Below are 7,500 nucleotides of genomic sequence, written 5' to 3'. Positions count from 1 at the left end.
TTTGAACAGAAATACTCCCAGTAGCTGTTCATCAGCCATTGAGAGACACTAGGACGAATTACAATGTACTCTCCACCGACTTAAAAAGATGATAATCAGATGATTAGCCTGGGGCTAAACAACAACTGAAGCTAAAATGCGTTGAGGCTATTGTGAGACCAACAACATCGAATTTGAAACTAAATAACTGTAGTTTTTTTCTTTTTTCAATATATTTTTAATGCAAGCTCCAGAGGCTTTCTTTTGTTTTTTGTTTTTTTTTTTGAGTTATTTTTTTTACCTTGATGAAGCAAAAAAAGCGATAAAGTTGAAGTGTTTAACAACACTTCATTGGAATATCTTCCAGAAGTTCCAAACGATGAAGCTGACAGAATTGAGAAAATAATCTTTACTTTAATAGGTGTTGTCTTTCGAGAATACTTCTTACCTTTTAAGTTTACTGTAAGCCATAATAATAACAACAACAACAACAACAATAATAATGTTTTAAGCATACTATCTTTCTCTACTGTCACTGAAGTCTTGTGAAGATTAACTTTATTTTTTTTCATTTTATTTTTCTCATTCTTGATCTCCTCTCTCTCTCTCTCTCTATCTCTCTCTCTCTCTCTCTCTCTCTATATATATATATATATATATATATATATATATATATATATCTTTCTGTCTCTGGCTCTCTATCTCTCTCACACTTACATTCTAAGTCTCTCTCTCTCTCTCTCAGTATATATATATATATATATATATAGAGAGAGAGAGAGAGAGAGAGAGAGAGAGAGATACATGCACGTGTAAATGTGTGTTCATATATATATATGCATATACATATATATATACACATATATATACATATATATATGTATATATATGTATATGTATATATATATATATATATATAATTATATATATGTGTGTGTGTATATATATATATATGTATATATATATATATATATATATATATATATATATATAAATATATATATATATATATATATATATATATATATATATATATATATATGAAACACAGTCTTCTCTCTCCCTTTCTGTCTCTATATCTCTTTCACTCTCTTTCCCCAAAACTAATCTCGCTGTCACAATCTGTTTTCGATGTCCGACTGTTTTTCTTTGTTTTTTTCATTCCTCTCTTTCTCTTTTACCTTCAGTCCATCTATCTATTTGTCAATCTATTTATCTATCTTATTTTCTATTCCATTCTCTCTCTCTCTCTCTCTCTCTCTCTCTCTCTCTCTCTCTCTCTCTCTCTCTCTTTCTATTTCGCTCTTTGTCTTTCTATTTTACTCACTCTCTACCTTTTTGCTGACGTAAATCCAAAACGCCATGTTCTTATGCTGTGATTAACAGCTTCCATAAAACGCCTTGTTCACTCCAATTGTCCTCAGCTCAACTGAAGCCGCCATATTATGATTTACCAATTGAAATTGTTAGAGATACACTATCACATGAAACTGAAAGACGATAATCAGAAGAGATTATCATTTCTGCCTTTCAAAATCAAATTCTGTAAAGAAGAGGGGCCTTGAGACAATTAATTGCAGTTTTCAAGGAAGAAATTCAAAGATTTTGACAGTTCCAACATTTTGTGAGATCATAAATCTCCCAAGTCACTCCCATTAAGTTTTTCCTCTCTTTATCAAGCAAAAACGTAAAATGTCACTCAGGTATTCATAATTATCGTTCTTCCCACCTAATGATTTTATTTTCTTATTTTCGTACTTCATTTTTATATATTTTATTTTCTGTTTTATTTTTCTGCGTTATGAATTCTATTTTCTCAATTTCCAATAATAATTTCAAATAAACAATTCTTTGTTTTGCCAAGTAAGTTCCAATTTCTTTATATTGTTGCCATTATTATAATTACAGTGTGAAGGCGCGTGGCTTAGTGGTTAGGCCAATCGACTCACGGTCGTGAGTTCAATTCCTGGCGATGCGTTGTGTCCTTGAGCAAGACACTTTATTTCACGTTGCTCCAGTCCATTCAGCTGGCAAATATGAGTTGTACCTGTATTTCAAAGGGCCGGCCTTGTCACACCCTTTCAATCCTTGAAACTAAACAACAACTAAATTCATAAAATTACCTTTCTTAACGCATATTAATGACCCACGTGGTTTTTTTCTGTATATTTACGCCGTATTCATTGCTCGTTATGTACATTATTTACCGTTGACGGATAATTGTTCTCATCTTGTTTGTTGTTAACACAACGTTTATAATGCAAATAATGTACATAGTTCCTTAAATATAGAACTGTATTATCGTTCTGATTTATTAGTATGTCATTAAGATAATATAAGAGCATGTTTATCCTCAAAAAGGTTTTTGTTTAATTAAGTGTTATTGGCATATAATTAATTTAATTAAATTAATCCTAGTATTGTGATACTGTTATCTGCGCTTCTACAATTTATTATACACAAGAAAAGCATATGTATGCTTGTATTAGCGTGAGTTTGAGAGTATATATTATATTGCATGTGTGGTTAGAGGACTGTGAGTGTTTCTTAAAGTAAAGCTTATACATATACCCATGTATGAAGAGACATGTGGATGCACATATATTTGTGTAAGTGCGTAGGTAGGCAGATAGATAGATAGATAGATAGATAGATAGATAGATAGATAGATAGATAGATAAATAGATAGATAGATAGATAGATAGATAGATAGATAGATAGATAGATAGATAGATAGATAGATAGATAGATAGATAAATAGATAGATAGATAGATAGATAGATAGATAGATAGATAGATAGATAGATAAATAGATAGATAGATAGATAGATAGATAGATAGATAGATAGATAGATAAATAGATAGATAGATAGATAGATAGATAGATAGATAGATAGATAGATAGATAGATAGATGCATACATACATACATACAAGTAGAGGCGCAATGGCCCAGTGGTTAGGGCAGAGGACTCGCGGTCGTAGGATCGCGGTTTCGATTCCCACACCGGGTGTTGTGAATGTTCATTGAGCGAAAACACCTAAAGCTCCAAGAGGCTCCGGCAGGGACTGGTGACGAACCCTGCTGTACTCTTTTACCACAACCTTCTCTCACTCTTTCTTCCTGTTTCTGTTGTACCTGTATTTCAAAGGGCCAGCCTTGTCGCACTCTGTGTCACGCTGAATCTCCCCCGAGAACTACGTTAAGGGTACACGTGTCTGTGAAGTTCTCAGCCACTTGCATGTTTATTTCACGAGCAGGCTGTTCCGTTGATCGGATCAACTGGAACTCCTGTCGTTGTAACCGACGGAATGCCACGATAAATACATACATACAGACAAACAGACATACATACATACATACATATATAAATACATTGGCAGACAAACAGGCAAGGAGACAGACAAACAGATAAACAGACAGACAGAGATGTGTGGCACGTACTTCCAGTTCATGGTAATTATATGTGTTTGTAAATGTTTATACATTATAAAAAGATAGTTCCTGTGTCAGGTATTGAAATTATTAGCTACAAAATAAATTGATTAAACTAATTACCATTTCACTCAATATTGCAATAGAGAAGATATTTCGAAATTAGAATATAAGTTAATTCAATTCTTTTATTACTTAATGATTAAATATTATATATTGACAATTAAATGAACGATGATATGTGTGAAGCTGTCGATATATTGAGAGCCCGCCGTACGCTGCAAATGAGTGTGACTTCGTAACATGTAACATACTTTCGTTCATTGTGACAGGTACCCGTGTAGTCACGGTAGACATAGACACTCTCTTGACTATCCTCATCATTTGAGCCAGTGTCACATCCGGTAAACAGAAACACAACAAAAGAACAAACAGAAAATTCCCTCCCAAGTTGTTCACTCCTCGTCAATTATCGTCCGAAATATCCTTACAATTTCGCGCCTTTGACGATAATATTGTTCACTTTTGGTGGCATCAACAGCGAGAAGCTGCTGGGAATAACGAGCGAACTTTGGGAACATTAAAGTTACGAAAAGAACACGGTATAAATGTGAATATGCAAACATAAATTAAACATACTTACACGTAGGTCTCTCTTTGTGAATAAGATTTCTATACTAGCAACCCAACTCAAAAAATAAGAACAGATCCCATCCTATGAGAATTGAACCTACAATGGGATTCAAACAATTGTACAATCTGTAACTCCAAGTGGACTCTCAGCAATTTTCATTTCACATATCTTCTGTAGTAACACTAATAATGGTTATACATTATTTTAACAACAGAACGATGTTCAAAATACATCTGAAGTCCAGTATTAATTTTGAGAGGCTGAAAATAGGGCATTTTATATCAAAATATCAATCGTAATAAATTTATTATCGGAAGTGTACAAAGTAAATTGTTACACAAGATGGTTTTATATATCTTTTTTGATTCATTTAACTTGTATAAACAATACTTCGGAAACGTTACGCATATATTTCATTTTAACTATATACATAGACATACGCACTCACACACACACATTCATAAAGACGAGCAAAACGTGCCTGTGTGTGTGCGCACGCGCGTCGAGTATGTTATATTCTGCATAAAATAAGGAATCCCAGATAAAAGAAAGGGAATATTTAGGATTAACTTAAGTACTTCAAATAATCAAATAAGATTGCATATCTAAGGTAGACAGCTTTCTAAAATTTGTTATAATAATAATAATAATACATACATACATACATACATACATACATACATACATACATACATACATACATACATACATACATACATACATATTTATACTATTCCCGGTTACAGCTGAATTCTCCCGAGGAAACGCTCGAAGACCTCAACAATCCGGCTTTGAAATAGTTAAAACAAGGTAAGAAGATTCAAATAAATTCATTGAAGATGCAGGCGAAGAAGAGGTAGAATGATCAAGGGAAAGAACTCTCTGCAGTTAAGCGGATTAAATCACCTAAGATTTCCTTTTGCCGTGTGCTTGTGTCTCTTTTCTTGAAATGAATCATCGGTCCTGGCTGAGTGTCAAGACGGCTTCTATAGGGACAACTCATCACGGGTTTTCCAATGCCCCAGAAGCAAAACAAAGGCAGCTTTTTACAGCCATGGATATATATATATATGAGGTTCATTCTACTGTATGTTTGGCTGACGTAAGCATACTGTCATAGCACCGGCTACCTGCTGAGCCGTGTGCATTCATTCTCAGTGATAGAATATGTCGCTTAGATTAGCTAAAATTACGCTGCCGAATTCATTTGTGCCTATCTGATTTGTGTGTTTATGTATTTTATATATATACATATGACTTTGTACTAATCTTAGAAATCGATATTGTTCACGCTAACCTTAAATCCGTTGTCATAGACTGGTGTACTTTTTCCATCGTCCCCGAATGGATGATAGTCGAAACTGAAATCGTTTCACAGTGAGAACAAATACCACGACACATTTAATCCGAAGCCCTAACCACTTCTCCATTTCGGCGCCATTCGTTTCTGCAGAATCGAAGAGATTTTTCCACTAAATTCAACGAAATTAACGAAAATCCCAACCGACATTTGGATTTGTCTAATGTCACCTTCAGACATCTTTTTGTCTTTTTCCTTTTTTCCTTCTTTTTTTCTTGTAGTAAAGTCTCCGGAACTTTGAATGGAATTGGTAGCTTGATCATTACTAAAAACATCCGCTTATTAACTTCCGCTTCACTGAGACGGATTAAACCGAATACAAAGAAGAAGTAGGAGGATTTTGACACGTTGATCTGTTTATAAAAAAAAAACATTTAAAAAAGAAACATACGAAACAAACCACAAATGTTCAAATGTTTAACTTTGCTGATCTTTATTATCATTATTATTATTATTATTATTATTATTATTATTATTATTATTATTATTATTACTACTACTACTACTACTACTATTATTATTATTATTGTTGTTGTTGTTATTATTATTGTTATTATTATTATCATTAATACTGTTGTTATTATTACTACTACTACTACTATTATTATTATTATTATTATTATTGTTATTGTTGTTATTATTATTATTATTATTGTTGTTGTTGTTGTTGTTACTATTTTATCTCCCATGTTGTTGTTGCTGCTGCTGCTGCTCTTGTTGTTCCTGTTGAAATTTCGACACTTCCGGTGTTTCGTTGTATCTATTTCTAGCCATTGCTCTTCTACACGGTATCCTCTTCTGCTTCTTTTTAGTCTTTTTCTTTTCACCTCTTCACTTACTTTTTTTTCTTTTTCCTTCACTTATTTTCCCCCTTCTTCATTTTTTCTTCTTTTTCATCTTTCTCTCCCTCTCTCCCTCCCTCCTTCTCTTCTTCATCCTCTTGACTTCTTTCCTTTCCTCTTCCTCTTCTCTTCTTTTCTTCTTCTTCTTCTTCATCTCCTCTCTCTTCTCCGTCTTGGTCTGCTTTTCTTCCTCCTCTACTTTTTCCATCCTTATCATCATCATCATCATCATCATCATCATCAACATCTCCATCGCCTCTTTCATCTTCTCTCTTTCTTCTTCCCTTCCTCCTCCTTCTTCTTCATCTTCTTGTCGTCCTTCTCTTCCTTTTTCTCCATCATCATCATCGTCATCACCATCACCAGCGCCATCATCATCATCATCGTCGTCGTCATCATCATCGTCATCATCATCATCAACAACAACATCAACGTCACTTTCTTCACCTCTTCTTTCTCCTCCTCCTCCTCTTCCTCTTCCTCCTCCTCCTTCTTTTGCCTTAGCAACACAGGAAACATGGTCGATTGACAAGCTTGTTTAGATTATCAACTGGGGGAGATCATGAGTTTGATTTCTGCATCGTCAGCGCCATTACCTGCCTTCGCCATTATTAACCCTCTTCTCCAACTCTCTCTACAACTACTAACCTTACTGCTACTACTACTAACATTACTGCTATTGCTATTAATACTCTACTACTACAACTACTACTAATACTAATATTACAAATACTACCGCCTTCACCATCGACATTATCACTTCCACTGACATTATTCTCATCAGCAGAGTCGTCGTCACCACCACCACCACCACTACTACCATCATTGGCGTCGTCATCATCATCATCAGCCCCCATCATCATCATCTTCAACATCATCTTCATCGTCATCATCACCGTTTTTATTAACATCATCTTCATCGTCATCACCATCATCATCATCAGCATCATCGTCAGCATCGACATCGTCGTCATCATGAGCATCACCACTACCACCACCAGCATCATCGTCATCATCATCATTGTTATCATCACTACTATCATCATGAAGATTATCATCTCCATTGTGGTTCTAATCAGCACCAATGTAAACTTCATGATTCCATGCCGAAGAGAATTTTAGTCTCAATAAAAGAACGACTCGTCTTAATTATAAATTCCTCCAAATTACTGCGTGAAATTGTACAAAGGTTTCATAGAGATGACTCTGTCCACCGTTAATTTCATCCGAGTTGGGTGATTAACATCTAT

The sequence above is a fragment of the Octopus bimaculoides genome, chromosome 12 (genome assembly GCF_046866305.1).
Source record: "Octopus bimaculoides isolate indiv1 chromosome 12, ASM4686630v1, whole genome shotgun sequence".
Lineage (NCBI taxonomy): Eukaryota > Metazoa > Mollusca > Cephalopoda > Octopoda > Octopodidae > Octopus > Octopus bimaculoides.
The sequence above is the reverse complement of the archived record's forward strand: the minus strand, read 5'-3'. Positions refer to the sequence as shown.